Here is a 20157-nt window from a genome sequence, read left to right as displayed (position 1 = left end):
GCCTTCCCGCCCCCACCGGGCCCGGGACCGCGTAGCCAACACCCAGGCTGCCCCGCACCCGGCCGCGCAAGGCGGTGGGGGCGGGGCGGCCGGGCAACACCTCGGAGCGCCTGCGGGTCTGTCTTTCTTTTTAAAAGCCTGCGCCGCGCCCACCCAGCCCCCAGAGCCGCCGCGGCGGGCGGGAGGGAGAGGAGCGGGGCCGGCAGTGCCCCCCCATCCCCCCGCCGCGCCGCCGCCACCTCCTCCCCGCGTCCGCGGCGCCCCTCCCCCGCCGGCCCCTCCCCCTTCGCACCCGCCCGCCCGGCGCAGGCCGCTTGGGTTTGTTTTGCTGCGCGGCCGCCGCCGCCGCCGCCGCCGCGGGCCTCGCGAGCTCATTTGTGCCTGGCTGGTCCCCATTCCTCTCTCCCCAGTGTTGAGTGTCTGAGCCGTTGGCTGCTCCGAACCGTTTGGCTCTTTCCCTTAGTAACAGCTTTTACCTTCTGCCTCAATTCCTCTCCCCGCTCGCGCCCTTCCCCCGCGCGCCGCCTCCCCCCGCCGCCGGCCGCGTGCGCCCCCGCCCCTCCCCCCGCGGCGGGAGCACCTCCGCTCGCCACCTGGGGACCCGCGCCGCGCTCCCCGCCCCCGCCCGCCCGGCGCCCATCCCCCGCGCCCTCCGCTCGCCGGGGTTATAATTGCCTCTCACCCCCCGGAGGGGTTATTTTGGGGGTGGTTGGAGGTGGCGGCGGCGGCGAGGAGGGGAATTTCCTTGTGTCTCCATTCCCGGGAGGGGGGAGCGGCGTCGGAGGCCACGGTTTCCAGGTAAGCGCCGGGGGCCGGACCCCGGGGTGGGGGCGGCCGCGGGCCCGGGCGGGGGGCGCGGGCGGAGGCGGCCGGGGGGCGCCGGGCCGCCGGGGGGGGATGGGCGCAAGTGGAACATGCATTTTTCAACTTGGCCCTTCGGGGAGCTGGGGGTTTGGCGGGGGAGGGGAGGGAAGGCATTTAGGGTGCCCCATCCCCCCTTTTTGCTCTCAGGCTTCTTTGAAATGCTCACGTGCCTGCCCACCCCCTACCCTTTCCTGGTCCCGGGGGATCCTCACCCTTATTATGTTGTTGTCCCCGAAAATGTGCACCTCGGCCTTCTCCCCCCTTCCACCCTTCGTGCATTTACACCCCCATTGTGTGTGTGTGTGTGTGTGTGTGTGTGTGTGTGTATGTGTGTATGTATGTGCGGGAGGCTTTCAGGAAAGAATTTGCAGCAAATTGAATCAAGGAGCCATCATGAGGCCGACTCCTTTATAGCCTATTTTTAGCAGGGGAGAGGGATCTCTTCGGTGCACGTTATTTTGTTAAACCTCAGGCAGCAATGGAAATCCGCTCCCCTCCCGCGGCGCGGCCCCGGGCCCGGCGCGGCGACCCTGGCCGGCGTGCTGGGGCTGCGGGCGGCTGTTGGGGCCGCGCGTCCCGGGCGGGGGCGGGGGCGCGGGCGGGGGAGGGGCGCGCGGCCGCGCTCCGGGACGTGTTTATTTGTAACTTAGTGCTTTTTATCGTCTTGAGGAGGTATTTGATAGAGCCTCTTTGAAGTTGGGTTCAGAAGTGTAGAATTGGCAAAGTTATTGCCAGCTTCCTGGTAAGTTTTGGGTGGCTCAGAGTCACATTATTTTCTGACAGTGTAAAGGCCACGTTGTGAGAGTGGTTTATCGGTAACTTCCTCTTTGCAACCGATGTCATTTTTTGAACAGAAGCAGACTTTTATAAGTGAAATATTAATCTGAAATGGCAGCTCGAGGGAAGACATGCGTGTGTTAGCGTGTTCAGTATTTTTGGAAGTTCCTAATTTGCTGGAACAGGCAGCACTTTGCAGTTGCAACCGAAAATAAATTTAGGTTGTGAAAATGGTGTGTTTCATGTAAAATTTGGGTTGTAGTGGCTCTTAAAAGACGCTCCCATTGTTAGGTTATCTAATAATATTCTCAAAAATAATTTGGTGATTACAAATGATAAAAGTGTTGGAACCTAGTTAAAAACTAGGTTTTTCCCTCATTGTCTGGAGTTTACTTAAAACCGTGGACTCTGTGGGCACCAAGGTGAAGAGTTTTAGTACTTATGTGATTATAGTTGACAGAGGGAAGTTGACTTTTGGCTTTCTTGTTTTCTAAACAAGACCCTTATGCTGATCTCAACAAGCTTGTTAATAAAATTTGGTGGGTGAAATGTGGGTTATTTTTAGTCTGAATGGTTTGATTCTCCCTCCCCCATATAATTAAGTAATCGTTTCTCTTTCCCCCCCCTTTTTTTTCCCTAAAGACTTCTTTATCAGGTTGGATAATGTAAGGCCCTGGTGGTGTTTTCATCTACTTACCTTAAAAAAAATTGTAATAAATATCCTGGTTACACGTTGAAGATAGAGTGAGTGACTTTTTGGTTTTCCCAGTGTGGTTTATTTTCATTTTTTGTTAAATAAGACCCATGCTGCATTGGTGTATTTTAGTAATCTTGACTTCCTGGAACTGTATGTTCTCACCATTTTAATAAGTTTGTAGTCTAGGGAAATAGGGCACCTTTGTCTCCATGAAAACAGTGTGTGTGCTGAGTTGTATCATGGGAATTCATGGCAAGCAAGCCTCAGAAATTATCCTTGAGTGCGTTCTAGAAATAGTTAGCGTTTACCTGTGGAGGAGGAACAGCAGAAAGAAAATATGCCTGAAAGTGGTTAGGCGAGTGATTCGTGTTTATACTTTTTGCTCTTAAATCGAGGTTTTCCTGCTTCTTTGGAATATGAATTTTTTCTCCCAGTTCTGCTGTTATGCACCATGTGATATATGTAATCACAACCATTAAGTCTATAAGTAACTACTATTTTTTGTCACTTGAGTTGTTATAATCAGACCTAGAGGGCAAAATACTAAACTGTATAGGGGATGAAAACAATATGTATGTGGAGAAAGTTTTTCTTACTGTTAAGGAACTTAATTAAGGTACTTGTTAATGGCATAAAAATTGTTGCAGAGCTCACCATCAGTTTCTAAGATGTTTTTATTTCAACGTGTACCAGCTTTGGTTATTAACATGGGAGATACCCGTGGTAAATGGAATGGCCCTTTGTGAAGGTTGTATTTTTTCACTGGTTGCTTCAAAGAGGCAAATATTTTAATACGTTTTTACGCGTGTTTAGGAATCTTTGTTACCTGGTGTTCACACCATAAGATTTATCATGATTACCATGATACATGCCTATCAAGAACGAGAAGTAACTGCTTCCTTTGTACTGGGAGAGTTTCAAGCTAATATGCAGAAAGGGCAGGAGCTTACTATAAACATAGGGGTTACTGATAAATAGAGATGTGACTAATGGACCTTTTAAATGACAACCTGTTGAACGAATACATCTGTTCATATATAACAATGAAACATAAGTACGACCTTGTCAAATGAGTAGCTAATAAAGGAGTTCTTCTCCAATATACTACAGCAGTTACTACTACAAACAATTTCTGACTTGACACATTTTGATGAAGAAATAATTTGTTGGGTTTGTTCATTTTCTGTGTTATTTGTATAAAAAGAGTGGAGAAGAATGTGAATAGTAGTAAGTCGGGGAGAGAGAGTGGCAGAAATATTGGCACTGTTTGGGACTTTGTATTTTTCTAGTACATGGAATTTGACTCATTTCAAATGATGTTTATAGTATAAGTCATTGACATGCAAAAAGAGAAAGCAGCTAACATTGAGACATTATACATCCCCATAGTACAGAAGGGCTAGGACCCCAGGGCTGTGTAGTAAAGAATTGGTAAGAGTATAGGCTGGTTTGGAGACCCCATGGTGGGATCTCCTGCTCTATCACCAATAGATACTTGAATTAAAAAAAAAACCTGTGTGAGAGAGCTTATGCTGGAGAAGTTTGCTGTTCACCTCCTCTGGGATTGGACTCCCTAAGTACAGTTAACTGCCCTGTTTGCAGGAGTCCAAGGAAAGGGACTCTGCTTGGGCTATACTATAGGAAAGGTGTGAGGTGCTTTCTACGTCATTTATATCCCAGGCTAACCCTGAGGTGGGTAGTATTGGGCTCTTTTTGTGGATGATAAAACAGCAAGGTCAAGATAAGTTAATTCACTTGTTCAGGGCCACAAAAGGATCAAATGATGCACTAGGATTTAAACCTCGGTCTGTCTGAGCCCTAGTCCGTGTTCTTTCTAGATGACTGTAGCTGTGCCAAAGTTTCAGCTGTTTCGTCAGTCTTTAGATATCCTTGCAAAAACTAGTGTTTCCAATCAAGTTTATAATTATGTACTTGGGAGCTGGGATCTCTACTAACTGGGTCAAGTGATTGCATGGATAAATGAAATTCATAGGGCTCAAATACCATTGGCTTAACTCTCTAGAACTGTTTAATAAGATGCCATCTTCTTGTCAACTGCTGTATTTCCTACCTTTAGATTCACAGCGGTGACGTAGCCTCTCCACATACTGCCAGCAGAAATAAGGAAATGTGGTTCCATACCTACAATTAATTAAGAAGGAAAAGCAAATAAGAGAATCATGTATTTCTGAAAACTTGTGTAAGAAAAATCATAGAAGTCTTTTTGTGCAGCATACTGATTCTGTCAGGGGTTCTCAAGATGAACTGCCCAGCTTCAAACTCAGGCACCATCCCTTACTAATTATGTCACCTTGGGGGAGTAACTCCGCTATGTCTCAGTTTTCTCCTCTGTGTAATGGGACGGTCAACTTCAAAGAGTTGAGAGGATTAAGAGAGTTGTGTGTGTGATGCAGCTGGAGATTATCATACTAAGTGAAGTAAGTCAAAGAAAAAGACAAGTACCATATGATATCACTTATGTGTGGAATCTGAAATGCAGTACAAATGAACCTATCTACAAAACAAAGAGACTCACAGGCATGGAGAACACACTTGTGGTTGCCAAGGTGGTGCGGGAGAGGGAGAGGGATGGACTGGGAGTTTGGGGTTGGTAGATGCAAACTATTACATTTAGAATGAGTAAACAGCAAGGTCCTAATGTATAGCACAGGGAACTATAGCCAATCCCCTGGGGGTAAACCATAATGGAAAAAAATATATATAAAAAGAATATATATATGTATAACTGAGTCACTTGCTGTACAGCAGAAATTATTAGCACAATGCTGTAAATCAAACTATAATGAAAACCGTATGTGTAAGTTGCTGAGAACAGTAGCTGACAAACAAGCATCATGAAAATGTAAGTTGTTGAGGATGATAATGGGTTTGGATTTGAAGTTTGTTTCTTTGTATTACATTTTATTTGCTTGTTTTTTAAGTAGGGGCATAATGTCATAGAAAGTATTTGGCAGTTTTGTTTCCTGAATTATTGGGCAAAATAGTCGAAATAAGCTTGGCAAAATTTATTTACTCCTGAAGTTGTGATTTAAGGCTTACTTGAAGAATTAGGTTGGGTTTTATTTCATTTTATTTAAAAAATTTATTTATTTTTGGCTGCATTGGGTCTTCGTTGCTGCGTGTGGGCTTTCTCTAGTTGTGGAGAGCGGGGGTAACTCTTCGTTGTGGTGTGTGGGTTTCTCATCATAGTGGCTTGTCTTGTTGCGGAGCATGGGCTCTAAGCACGCAGGCTTCAGTAGTTGTGGCATGTTGGCTCAGTAGTTGTGGCTGACGGGCTTAGTTGCTCTGCGGCATGTGGGATCTTCCCGGACCAGGGCTCGAACCCGTGTCCCCAGCATTGGCAGGCGGATTCTTAACCACTGCGCCACCAGGAAAGCCCTAGGTTGGATTTTAACACTAAGTGGAAACAATACCAAGTTCCATGGTTGGTGTAGGTAGTGGTGGGTCTTTTGTGTGTCTTTGTTGCCGTTCTTCTGTCACTTGGGCTTGGACTTTTTAAATCTGTTTGCAGCATTTGAAACATTTTCTAACTCTTTTTTTTTTTTTTTTTTTTGCGGTACGCGGGTCTCTCACTGTTGTGGCCTCTCCCGTTGCGGAGCACAGGCTCCGGACGCGCAGGCTCAGCGGCCATGGCTCACGGGCCTGGCTGCTCCGCGGCATGTGGGATCTTCCTGGACTGGGGCACGAACCTGTGTCCCCTGCAGGCAGACTCTCAACCACTGGGCCACCAGGGAAGCCCTTTCTAACTCTTTTTAAATAAAAAGTGATTTTGTTGTTCGAGGCTGGATCTGGCAGTACCTAGGATCTGCTTTTTAAAATTGGAGTGATTACTTTTTAAGTAGGTTATTGTTTTCTCCAGCCTCAACCCTTCATCTGTGTTCTTGTTCTACATTTTCAGCTGCTGTCAAGACAGTTCTGCTTGGAGCTGTGTTCCTCTGAAATATCTTTGAATCTTGTCTTATTTCCCTTCCCATTTTTTATCGTTTTTAATTCAGCAGTAATGTTAACGACTACTAGAGTTCTGTGTGTCAGGATTACGAAGTTTGCTTTGACAGGTACTTGTGACAATCTAAGCGACTGGTATCCTGGTTACTAACAGCGTGGAGACCAAGTCTCAGGTACTAAGGGCTGCAGAGAGGGGTTTAGGTCCAGTGTGTCTGGCTTCTAGGCCAGTGTTCTTATTTATTTAAATTTTTATTTGACTGCATTGGGTCTTATTTGTGGCATGCGGGCTCTTCTGTTGCGGCGCACAGGCTTCTCTCTACTTGTGGCACGCGCAGGCTCTAGAGCGCGTGCATGCACGCATGAGGGCTTAGTTGCCCCTCGGCATGTGGGATCTTAGTTCCCCGACCAGGGATCGAACCCACGTGCCGTGCATTGGAAGGAGGATTGTTAACCACTGGACCGCCAGGGAGGTCCCTAGGCCAGTGTTCTTAACTAGCAGTCTGTTTTCTCAGTGAGTGAAGGAGAAAATGAATGAATGGTTTTAGGTTTCTGGGTTATTGCATTACTTTTCAAGTAGGTTGCTCGATATCTTCTTCTCCATTCTATCTTCTCTAATCACCAACAGTGTAATTTATTTAAATATTGGTTTCATGACGTCAGTTCGCCTGCTGAAGAACCCATAATGGCTTCCCTTTGCCAACTGGATGTATTTCATATGCTTCAAGTCTGGCTTTTAAGGCTCCATTCTAACCTATGCAGCTGTATTTCCCACTCTTCTCCACCTGAGATTCTTGCCTGCCTATCAAATACTGCAGTTTTGGCATACTCATTACTCCTCTGCCTTTGTGCATGCTTTTCCTTCCCTTTATCCTTTTAATAGCTTAGTTTCAGTCCCACTTTCGTGAAGTTTTTTCTGGCCGTCCTGACTCAGGATATTTCTTTGAGATTTCATCGCATTTAATGAGTATCACAAACTCCATAATTATTTATTGTTTTGTGAGTATGTGTCACATCGCCTCAACCAAATGTTACATTTCTTGAAGGAAAGGGCCACTTTCCTTATAGTACGTAGCAAAACTCTTGAGTTTTGTATTATACTATCTTCGTAATAAAATGGATTGCTTCTACAAGGGCCCATGTTAAAATAAGAACAGTGGCAGTCCTGTTTCACTCTTGTTGATGTGGCAGAAGCTTCTTTTTGAGTTAGACCTTCAAAGTTTAGTTGTACTATAGGCACATTTAACCATTAATTTGAATTTTCATGTTGGCAGTGTTGACAAGGAAGGGGAAAAATGTCTAGTCAACTTTTAGAGTGAAATGGAAATGGATAGTTTTATCCTCTTAATCCTGGAATAGTAGCCACAGTCCTGGTGAAAAACCTAGTCTAGTTGGGAATCATGTTTCACTAAGTTGGCTTTATCTGGTTATATTTGTGTTAGTTGTTATGAAACTTAAGATTTTGAATTTTATTTTTTTAATCTTCAGGCTTTTTTTGCTTGTTATTTTCTTAGTAGTATGTCTAAATAAGATAATGTTTTTAGCTCTGAATATGTGTGACAGCATTCTGACCACATTGGCGTCCCATTTGAGCCATTACTATGAATGTATTAACATGTATCTATCATATAGTGTCACTGGGTTTACTCTACCAGAAGAATGCTGTTGTAACCATCTCTCTTCAATAGTTTGTTTTTTTTTGGGGGGGGGCACGTGGCACGGGGGATCTTAGTTCCCTGAGCAGGGATTGAACCTGTGCCACCTGCAGTGGAAGTGGGGAGTCTTAACCACTGGACCACCAGGGAAGTCCCTCTTTAATAGTTTTCTGTGGTAAAGATGTGCCAAACAACCTTGGTAATTTATTCTAAAGGCAGCTATTTTGGTATTATGTCCTTCTGAAATTTTTAATATTTAGAGTTTAAAATATGAGGGTTTCAGTGTCAAACAAAATGAGTTGGATGTTACCCTGCTTTTTGAGAGCTTAGATTCATAACTCAGAAATAATACAATCAAACTATAAGGGTCATGCTGAAAGATCAAAAATTAAATTTCAGTAAGCATAAAGAGTGTCCAGATTAAGTAAGATATTTATGCGAAATGAACAGTTTGAGGAATGAATGAGGAAGCATAAGTATTGAATGTTTAAACTGGGAAGTTTGCCACCTGTTTTCCTTTTATCTATTGGAAGTTTCTTTAAGGAGGTAGAATTTAAAATACAGAAAACATGGGGGCCAAGGGTCAGAGATGGTCATTTGGTGTCTTTTTTATCTTCTTCTTTATGTGAAATTGTACTCTGGACTCTCAAACATTTTTTTTAAACAAAGGAGATGTTTTAAATTTTTAACTACTTAAACAGAGTGAAGAATTTTTACTTTCTAAGAACTAGATATCAACTTACATCTTGGTATCTTTATTTTGTCTGAGATCAAAGTTGGTACCAGTGCTTTCCTCTCTTCCCTCCCTCCCTCCCTCCCTCCCGCATTGTGTCTTTTTTAGCATACTGAATGATAGGCATCATAACTAGGTGATCAGCGACTTGATTGGGTTTTTTTTTTGAATTTTATTTTTTTATACAGCAGGTTCTTATTAGTTATCCATTTTGTACACATCAGGGTGTACACGTCAATCCCAATCTCCCAATTCATCACACCCGCACCCCCACCCCCCGCCACTTTCCCCCCTTGGTGTTCATACATTTGTTCTCTGCATCTGTGTCTCAATTTCTGCCCTGCAAACTGGTTCATCTGTACCATTTTTCTAGATTCCACATATATGCGTTAATATATGATATTTTTCTCTTCCTGACTTACTTCACTCTATGACAGTCTCTAGATCCATCCACGTCTCTACAAATGACCCAATTTCGTTCCTTTTTATGGCTGAGTAATAATCCATTGTACATATGTACCACATCTTCTTTATCCATTTCTCTGTCGATGGGCATTTAGGTTGCTTCCATGACCTGGCTATTGTAAATAGTGCTGCAGTGAACATTGGGGCACATGTGTCTTTTTGAATTGTGGTTTTCTCTGGGTATATGCCCAGTAGTGGGATTGCTGGGTCATATGGTAATTCTATTTTTAGTTTCTTAAGGAACCTTTATACTGTTCTCCATGATGGCTGTATCAATTTACATTCCCACCAACAGTGCAAGAGGGTTCCCTTTTCTCCACACCTTCTCCAGCATTTGTTGTTTGTAGATTTTCTGATGATGCCCATTCTAAGTGGTGTGAGGTGATACCTCATTGTAGTTTTGATTTGTATTTCTCTAATAATTAGTGATGTTGAGCAGCTTTTCATGCGCCTCTTGGCCATCTGTATGTCTTCTTGGAAGAAATGTCTATTTAGGTCTTCTGCCCAGTTTTGGATTGGGTTGTTTGGTTTTTTAATATTGAGCTGCATGAGCTGTTTATATATTTTGGAGATTAACCCTTTGTCCGTTGATTCGTTTGCAAATATTTTCTCCCATTCTGAGGGTTGTCTTTTTGTCTTGTTTGTAGTTTCCTTTGCTGTGCAAAAACTTTTAAGTTTCATTAGGTCCCATGTGTTTATTTTTGTTTTTATTTCCATTACTCTAGGAAGTGGATCAAAAGAGATTTTGCTGTGATTTACGTCCAAGAGCGTTCTTCCTATGTTTTTCTCTAAGAGTTTTAAAGAGTCTGGTCTTACATTTAGGTCTGTAATCCATTTTGAGTTTATTTTTGTGTATGGTGTTAGGGAGTGTTCTAATTTCATCCTTTTTAGCTGTCCAGTTCTCCCAGCACCACTTATTGAAGAGACTGTCTTTTCTCCATTGTATATCCTTGCCTCTTTTGTCATAGATTAGTTGACCATAGGTGAGTGGGCAACGACTTGATTGTTAAGTGGATGTTTGTGTTTTTGTTCTTACTGCTTATCTACTTGAATGGTGACTAGCATTTTAATGTGAATTCAGTATTAAGGAAATGAATTTTTGCCATGTTTTTCAAAGCCATAGTTACATGGGTAAGTCATTTAGCTTCTAGAAATGTGTAAGAGGATCAGATGAAATGCTACTTAAAGTTTGCTCTTTCATTCTACCAGTACTTATACAGTCAGTTCCTGTATTAAAATTCTGAGATTTTTGTCATTTAATTTTGTGATTTTTTTTTTTTTTTTTGGAGAGAGAGTTCTAAATTTTCTTGGCGTTTTTAAGGCCTGAAAATCTACACCTTATAGAATAATAGTCAGGAACTACTTGACATTAGCGTGAGCAAACACCTAGTCAGAAAAGTTTAGTTAATAGCATATTTTGGTGGTTACCTTCAACTGTTAATAGAACACAGCTTATGGGTTAGGAAGAAGTGTTTTATGCTTTCCCCTTAATTTAAAAGGGCTAATTGGGTAGACTGCATACTAATTTTGTTCTATTTCTGTTTTGTGGCTATCAGATGTCATTAACTGACAGTGTAAGGCAATTGGGTCATCTGCTTTGGGTTTCTGAAGTAAGGTAATGGGAATAGATAATGAATTTCCTTAATATTTAATAGAATTTCCTTAATATTTTTTCTTTTTCCATTTAATTCTTTTATGGGATAAAATTTATCATACGTGTGAATTTTTAGATGCTGTTTGTAGTCATAGCAGTTTTTTGGGGCATCTTTATTTTAAAATGTAATACCCCTATGTACTTAAAATTTTTTCACCCACTAAAGTGATGGATTTTCCTTAAATCACCTTTCTGTTTTCCTTAGTAAGCAATATACATTTGTGAGATCCTAGACTGGGGTTAGGAGTGAAGTCTGTTTCTGTATCAGGGAAATATTTTTTTATTCTTGTGCAAAAACTCATAGACCCTCAAGGGGATTACTTCTTAGCCCTTGGACTTCCATATGTCCTGCCAGCAGAGGTCACCAGTTTTAACATCTGGTGAAAGATGTTTTGTGTGAATTGTTTCTTTACAGGTTTTGTTTAGATTTGATGTTTATGACTTTCTTGTTAGTATTTATAGGATCTTCTCAAAGGTACATTTAAATGAAAAAAATGGAGGCAGAAGATCTTATATAGTCTTCTGTCATTTTAGCGCAAAAAGAGGGGGAGGAATGGAAAGGAGGACACACGGGATGGAGTGTGTGTGTATGTTTAGGTGTGTTTATGTGTTCAAGGTGACTCCAGGAAGATACACAGGAGACCAGTAACAGTGGTTTGGGGGGTGGGGTTGAGGTGGGGAGATCCTGTGGCCAGATGTGGGAAAAATTTATTTTCCCGTATAATCTTTGGAACTGTTTGAATCTTACTATGTTAGTATTACCATTTCAAAAAAAGTAATGATTGTGAAAGAACAATCATTAAGAATTCTTAATCTTTCTAGTTCTTTTGATTTGGATAGTCAAAAGAAGAGAGAAAACTATGTAAATTTCTCCCCTGCTTTCCAGCCAGTTCTTAAAGAGCTGGCACTGTGTATGTTTTTGCAAACACTTATTTTTATTTCTCAGATTTGTTGGCAGAATTAGAACCACTGAATATGATTAAAATGTGTTGTTACTGTGTCATGAGTGGGTCATCAGACCAGTGGAATTATTTAGTGATAGTGAACTGATGATTTTCGAGTTCTGTCCAAGGTTGATAATTAGAAATTAACTCGATGCAAACTTTAAAAAGTGATGTTGGTTGTTCAGAAGTAAATAGGTATTGCCTGATTTCAAAAGTGGTGTTTTGCCAAGGGTTTGGAAATTGGGTGAAAATGGGGGTTCTCATAGTTTAGTAGTTAATTTCAATAATTATGGTAGTCTTTGGTATAATGGGATTCGTGGAACTGTAGATTCTGATAATTGCATGCATCCTAACATGACTTGTGAATTTGGATGTATGTGTTACTGACTTCAAGGAGACATATATTAGATTTTGATTCCATTTTGGGTTGCAATTGGTGTCACTTGTAATTGTGTCACTTGTAACTTAAGTTTTCAACTTAAGCTAGAACAACCTCTGGGAGAGAGAGCGCCTGTTTCCGTGCTTCCAATTCTGCTGCACAGACCTGACGCTAGCCTTTCCTGAGGGCAGTGCCTCTTTCTTCAGTGATTAGAGGGCTAAGTAGGGTCTGTGTCTGACCTTTGGCAGTAAAGTCTTCCTGTAGGGTGTTACTGTGGCAAAGAGCTCAGCCTCTGGAGCCAGGCATACCTAATTTGAATCCTGTCCCCCCAGCTTATCAGTTGTATGGCTTTGGGAAATTGTGTAACCACTCCAGTTGGTTTCCACTCTGACAAATGGGAATTTTTCTCTGTAGAGCAGTTGTGAGGATTGAAATGTGAATGCATGTAAGGCAGTTGTCATAGGGCCAGCACATAGGAAGTACTCAATAAATGCTAGTACTTGGTGCTTTTGTTAGCTGCAGCAGCAACAGCTGAGGAGAGAGGCAGAAAAGTGACACTGCTCCTGCAAACTATCATGGCTTTCTGTGGCAACTGCAGAGAATGGGATGGTTAACATTCCCAATTCAGAGAGCTACAACTGCATTTGATGACTGAGCTTTTGTTGCTTACTCTAAAATTCAAAATTGTACTGTGTACTATGGAGCTTTGCTGTGTCTCTGATACATATGTTGTTTTACAGTGATGTTTTGTGTTGAATTTGGTCACATCTTGATGTTTCAAGAAAAAAAAGATATTACCTTTAAAAAAAAGAAAAGTCTTTTTGCTTTTTGGAATGGAATCGCTCTTCCTTTTCTGCAGTTTCTGGGAGATCCAGCACTGTTCTGGCTCTCAGTGGACACTGCTTGGATGACCATTGCAAATACACATTCTGAAAATTTTGAATTGTACTTTCACTAAGAAATACATATTACATAACACAGGGTATGTATATGTGTAAAAATACTGAAGTAAGTTTTCAGGAAATTATGCTTATTTTAATATGTGGTACACATTCATTTTCTATACTCTTTTATTTATAAACATGCTTCTATAAACTTGTAAACTGATTCTGTTATTTTACAGGTAATAATGATTTCATTATTCACTGGATTTAGAAAAGACTGGTTCAGAGGAGTGTGGTCTTTATGGATTTAGAATTAGCACTCAAAATTAAAAACAAAGTATTATTCTGAATGATAGAGTATAGGTAAGTTACATTTATTGGTGCTAATGTCTTTAGGTAGTATTCTGAGGCTCTGTTAGGATTCTGAAGTTCTAATGCCCCAGATTTTGTAAAGTATATGTACAAAGGATAAGGAATTTGGTTGCTAATAAATTTGAATATAAATGACTTTTATTGGAGGGGTAATTTGCAAACAGCTCTTGATTAAGAACCTTGGATGTCTTTCATAAAGAGCAGTAATTATTAACAAAGGAATAACCATCATACTAAGTTTCTTATATCTCATTAGGAAAGAAATTTGGATAGTTGTTTTGTACTATTTAGGAACTAACATACATATCTTAACATATTGGCTGCCTGAAGTTACACGATTTGATTGAATATTAAGCATCTTTCTACGACATCTTTAAATTAACATCCTATGTCCACTGGTCATCTGTTTCTAGCACAGACCTCTACTTGATTGTTATTTGTTGACTCCGTCTCAATAGGCAGGGCCTTCCTTGAGGACAGTTGCATTTCACCCATCTCTATCCTCAGCATCTGGTCCAATTCCTGGCACGCTGTAGACTTTGCATTCATATTGAGTTGAATCCTTGAGGCTCTCTGAATGAGGTACAGCTTTCCTAGTATAGACCCTTACTTCTTTGAGGTGATTCAAATATACAAAAGTAGAAAAGGGATCCCTCCATTTTCACAAATTCATTGACCCTTGGATTCATCTTCTTACTGTAAGACTTGTGAGGGTCTGCTTGATAACCTAGCATTCTGTCTTTGGTGTCTGTAGAGACAATATGTTCAAAACCTGGGTTAAAAGAAACAAAGACCTTGTCCTGATGTTAGCAATTAAACTTGATTTTGGGGTGTTGTGTGGACTTGTCCGTGTGTTTCTGATACTCATGCACTTCTTCTAATGTATTCCCCCTTTTGGTCTTTTTTTTTCCCTAATTACCTGATACTGATAATGCCTTTCTTGGTTGGCTCCTGGTTCTTGATCTTAGCATGTGTGTTCGGTCTGTGCATCTACTGGAGCTCCTCCCTTTGACCGTGGCCTTCCCTTAGGGCTTAGAGGAGATGCACACTCCATGCCCTTTGTCTCTTTAAACCAGCCATTGCGGTACAAGTGATTCTGTGGCCCAGATTGGGTCTTAATTCTGACCTCCTCTTTTCCTGATCTGTAGCTACCCCCATTTTAGCATAGGGATATCCTATACTTTCTGAGTTTCTGCTATTGAGTGTAGGCTGGTAGTGGCGTTACATTTTCATTTAATGATATTAAGTCATGATGAGACAGAGGTGGAAGATAGAGGGGGGTCAGAGCTGAGGCAACATCCTCTACTTCTAGCTACTGTTGAAAATATCCAGGATAATCTGAGATATTGGGTGTTTGGAGTGGAGGTTGGAGATAAGTGGTCCTAGTAGCTGTGATTCTGTTATCATTTGGAGTCTTCCAAAGTGACCCCCCCTTCCTCCCCCACCCCCAGCTTTATTGAGGTATAAAAGATGATCCTTTTGTCAGAAGGAGATAGTTGAGTTGCTTTCTGGAAACCAGGGAGGATAAGATTTTCAGTTTTAAACTTTGAACTACAGTGGTGTTTCAAGAAATATTTGTAGTCAATACGTAAAAGTTTAAAATTCATCAGCAGATTTAAAAAATTACTAAGGATAGTACATTTAAAAGATTAACATTTTCACTTTCCTCTGAACGTTGTTGAAACTGGCAAGGTACTATTAAATGGAATGAACAGATAATTTATCATAGAATAAGCTTTTGCGGTTTTTTACCCTTTGCTTACTTGTCTGCCTGAGAGTACTTTTGTTTAAATAGGTAACTAATCTTTCATATCCCTATGCTCTTTGCTTGTTGTATTAAGTATGTTTTCTAATTTCTTCTCTACTTGGTTTGTTCCTTTTTTGGGATCATATACTCTTGTGAATAACTGGCTGCCTTATTTTATCTAGTCTCATTTGCTTTTCTTGCATTTTCTTCATGCATGTTTTGCTAGTAGATAACATTGGTTGGTTGGTTCATTTGGTCTGACAAATAAATGTAGAAGTGACTTCCTATAAGTGAGAACTGGTAGTAACAGGAAAAGGGTTTTTTTTTTTTTTTTGAGTTTGTGCATAACAGCATACTAATGATCTTTTGATAAATATTGTGATAAATACACATGGTATAATTTACAGGAATGCATATATGGTATTATAGAATGCATGGCAGAAACATTTGTACATACTATTTTGTAGGCATACGTAAAAAGTGTTAGTTTCCTTCCCTTTTCTCTTTGGGTTTTCTATCACACTCAGTATAAAATACAAATGTTTTTCCTTAGCCTGTGAGGGTCCCACCACCACTCTGCCCTTTGGCCACCTCACAAATCGTATCCTATTTCACGGCACCCTTCCCCTTATTCACTGTGCCCAGCCATACAAGCTCCACACCCACAGAACAAGCTTGTTCCTGTCTCAGTGCCTTAATTGCTTTGCTCTTTGCCTCAGGCTTTGCCCTGCGATTGTCATATGGCTAATTCTTTTATGTCATTCAGATTTCATTTCCAATGCCACCACCTCAGAGAGGTCACATAGAGGGGTCACAGTGAAGTAGCTGCCCAGTCTCTAGCCATTTTCTGTCACATAGCACTTATCTCTCTCTCTGATATCCTTAATTGTTGATTTTTTTTTTTTAAGTCACCTCTGTAATTTAAACTCCCTGAGAACAGGGATGGGCTCTGTCTTGTCACTCTGGACCTAAAACAGGACCTGGTACGTGTTCAGTAAATATTTGAGTGAATTGTTTTCTCAGGAATGTTTTCATGACCAGCTGATAGGCTTAAGTTAGTTTGTCCTTAGTAGAATACTGGAAATAATTCATTAAAAGGTCAGCATTTAGAGGAGTGTTGGAAGAGGCTTTACTATTGATACCTTGGTTATCTACGTTTGGAAGCCCAGGGACATATGTGAGTGCTGTCCACTTTCCTTGGAGGAACATACTTAAAGATGGTGTTTGAATCAGGAAAAAAAAATGTAGATGGATAATTGAGGAACCAATTTGAGTATGTGCATGTGTTAATAATAAATGTTAGATTTAAGTAGGTTAGTACTTCACTTTAACATACATATTTCATTCAAGAAAAATGATGAGGGCTAGATACCCCCGTTTAAGTTTTGTGCAGGTTCACGAGATTTTGTAATTTACCTTTAGTTACATTTACCTGTGATTTTCTGTCTTGAGTGATCATGGTCAGCTTCCCAAGGTTGGTAGATGACTCAGAGCTCTTTTAGTTGTACGATAGATACACAGTTCAGACTAGCTTAAGCCAAAAAGGGAGATTTATTGGTATATGGAATCCAAAATGGATTGAATAACTCAATTATAAGGAAAAACATTGAGCCAGCCGGGCTTTAGGGGACAGACCCATTTGAAAGCTACCAGAAATCTTTGCTAACAACCTTGGTTTTTTTGTTTGTTTGTAGATTTGTTTCATTTTCTCATAGCAGATTTGCTTTCTTTACCAGGGGGAAAATATAACGTGCCATTGCCAGTGTTTATCCTGTTTTCTCCTGCTGTAGAGTAAGGACTACCTCGTTCTCTTTTTCATTTGGAAAATTCTTGAAGCACTGGCGAGTTTGATTTGGGAAGGGGCCCACCATGGCCATTGGCCATATAAAAACTACGGCTGTCCCACGTACTCGGTGGAAGTGGGGGGAGTGAGAATTGAGTGAAGATGGGAGTTCTGGGCAGCCTCTGCCCCTCCTGCCTCCCCCGCCTGTTTCACCCCTCACAAAATGTGTGTCCATTTATAGTTGGGGAGGTTGTGCCTTTAATCCACCATGGATTGTCAGATGAAATTTTCCTTTAACCAGAACTGGCACTTTTTTGGGTTTTTTTGCTCTGTGGTTTCCAACCTTTTCAAATACAGATCCATTTTTTTTTAACGAAAAATTGAGGTCCCTCATGTGGTAGCAATTGTAATTTTATGAACTCTGTCTCTGGCTAATATCGGTATTTAAATGAATTTGTTTTCTCAAAATGAGTTACATAGTAAACAACTTGATGCTGTTTATGTTGGCTTTGTTTTTAACATTACTTCTGCTAATTTAACAGCTAATAGAAGCCAATATTTGAGGGCAGCTGTTAGAAAATTATCAACAGGTTAATTATACATATTTCGGGGATATTTTAATTTCTGAGGAAGATAACCTCCTTCCTCCTAATCAGTAGTTAAATAATTTTAGCGTGTAACAACATTAACAAGTTACATGTTCCCAACAATTATTTTGGGCAATATTTCAGCAGTTCACTAAAATAAGAAAATGGTTAGCCATGTAGGAAAAGCCTTTTATGACCCAAAAGATAGTAGTCTTCCTGGACTTCAGTTGCTTCATCTTTAAAACATTGAACCAGGTCTCTGAGGTCTCTTCTGGAGTTAATGCTCTTTGACCCTGTGATTGCACATATAATTTAAAAATTAGGTCTGTGTTCAGCCAAATTAAATGAAAATGTACAATACTGATCTCTTCAGGTTAATCATTACCTGAACAATTTTTGCTAAAGAAAATACTTGCATTTCTCTGACACCTTCTCAATTTTGAAAAAGTTAGCTATAAAGAAAATATTTTTTAGACGTCTGAAGAAGAAACTTCTGTTGTTTAGTCCAGTAGTCTTTGAGTTCAGGTGCATTTGTTACATCCGATTTCACTGTAGAGTAAATTAAAAGAAATAGCACCAAACACATTTTTGAGAATGATTTTTCTTTAATGCCCTTAATTGTGTGATTGCTGACTATCAAAGCCAATAATTTTTCAGGAGTTCAGGTTTTACTTTGCTCTGTGTACTACACATTTTAGAAGTTGTACCAAAAGTATATGTCTTAAGTACTATGAGAAAATGCTGTTCACATTCATAATTTTTTAAATACTAAAAAATAAGTTTCAAGTGTTGCCCATATTAACTACTAACTGAGAATCTATGTATATTAAAATAATTTACAATGAAAATAGATATGTGAGTGATATAACAAAAGGGGAGGACATATGTTAGGGCATAAAGATGCCAAACATGTTGATCTTTTCTCGCAAACAGTTTGGTTTATGTGTAGCACATGATTTGAAAGCTGGAGAGTTATGAGAATGCACAGGATAGGTAAGTAGGGATCATATCATGAAATGACTTCTTTGCTGTGATAAGTATTTTGGACATTCTTCTGTGACAGGAAACTAGTGAAGGACTTTAAGCAGAACTGCAGGATTATATTTTATCCCTGGATATAGTGCATGAACGATAACATGATGGTTTCAGTGGGAAAGGGGCCTAGCTCTGGACTGAAGGGAGAAAGTTGAGCTGGTAGTGTTATTGGTGAGAGTGACACCACATATTTTTGAGAGTCTTGCAAACTCGTCCACATTTCTGAATTCTGGAAAAAAAAAAGGCAATTGGAAGTTCAGGAGAGAATGGAGCATCCAGGTTTTCTTCTCTTTGGCTTGTTACTGCTCTTCTTTTTGTGGGGAACAGGGGTATGAAGACTAGGGGCTTGTGGGGATGGGGGATTAATTTGATATCCAAACGGTTAATGGACAAAATAGGGACAATGCAAGGAGGGGGAAATTGCCCTTGTCATCATGATATCTTAACTGAGGGATAACTAAATTAGGTACTTATTTGAGAATAGTCACAAAAAAATAAATTGGTATAGTACTGCTAGTTCATGAAGAGTCTAGTGGGTGTAATTTTTATTGAATTCTAGGTTAGTGACATTTTCATATATTTTCAAAGCTTTTAAAAAGAGTTTATATTAGTATAAAAGTCATTAGACTCTCAGTTTGTTAACTAGAAGTTAATCTGAATTAAGTACTGTTTAACATTACATAAATGTTGTGTTTTAAAAAACTTATTATTTTGAAATAGTTTTAGATGCACAGAAGAGTACAGGGCTGAGGTTATGGATACTTAGGGAAGAATACCACAGAGGTGATGTACCTGTCTTATATCAGGGGTACATGTCAGTGTTTACATACAATACTATCAATTGTTATAGGTGATGTTAACCATGATCACTTGGTTAAGGTAATTATTACTGGTGATGTTAACCTTGATCACTTGGTCAAGACCGTTAACCTTTCATCTAGAATTGTTTAGACTGGCACTATCCAATTACATACACTGTGTACCACACATAATTTAAAGTTTTTAGTAACCACGTTGAAAAAAGTGATAAGAAACAAATGAAATTAGTTTTTAACAAATATGTTTTATTAAACCTAATATAACTACATTATTATCATTTCAGCAGGTTTATTCATTATGAAATTACTGTTTTTCTGCTTTCCATACTCCATTCATTAGAAGTAAGTAAGTTCAGTCCTCATTTAAAGTGTGAAGGACATTAAGTTCCACCTGCTAGAGGGGAAGGTATCAAAGAATTTGTGGACATGTGTTGAAGTTACTACAGTTATTAAGAAATATTTTGGGGAGGTACTCTGAGGATTTTTCTGTACAAACGTGTTCCTTTTCCCTCATGTATTTTTTCAATCGAGTATGTGCATGTGGATCCGTAGATATTTATTTCGTTATTTGGGTTATAAATTAATATCATTTCTCCTTAATTTGTTGCTCAGCTTGTTCCAGCTTTGGCCACTGGGAACTCGTCCAGGCTGCCTCCTGCACCCTTTCAACATGACCCATCCTTTGTTTTTTTAATCACTTGCTTCCTGACATACAAGATGCTCCAGGTTCATCTTGTATTTTCCCTTTCCTAGCCCTGGAATCAGCCATTTTTCCAAGAAACCCTGGCTACCTTTTATTG

The 20157-nt window shown here is 40.2% G+C and overlaps 1 protein-coding gene across 3 annotated transcripts in view; it reads left to right on the top strand.

The window, feature by feature from the left end:
* The first annotated feature begins 353 nt into the window (after positions 1–353).
* TBL1XR1 (TBL1X/Y related 1) overlaps positions 354–20157 on the top strand; it is a 179150-nt gene continuing 159346 nt past the window's right edge. The window contains exon 1 of one of the 3 annotated variants that reach the window (XM_081235653.1): positions 354–798. The gene's annotated coding sequence lies outside the window, so the exon portion shown is untranslated. Of the gene's footprint in view, positions 799–1536; positions 1607–16598; positions 16926–20157 lie in introns of those variants that run through there. The other 2 variants (XM_081235654.1, XM_081235655.1) reach the window with 2 other exon arrangements.

Source organism: Mesoplodon bidens (assembly GCF_964165515.1).
Source record: "Mesoplodon bidens genome assembly, chromosome: 5".
NCBI lineage: Eukaryota > Metazoa > Chordata > Mammalia > Artiodactyla > Ziphiidae > Mesoplodon > Mesoplodon bidens.
The sequence above is the reverse complement of the archived record's forward strand: the minus strand, read 5'-3'. Positions and strand labels throughout refer to the sequence as shown.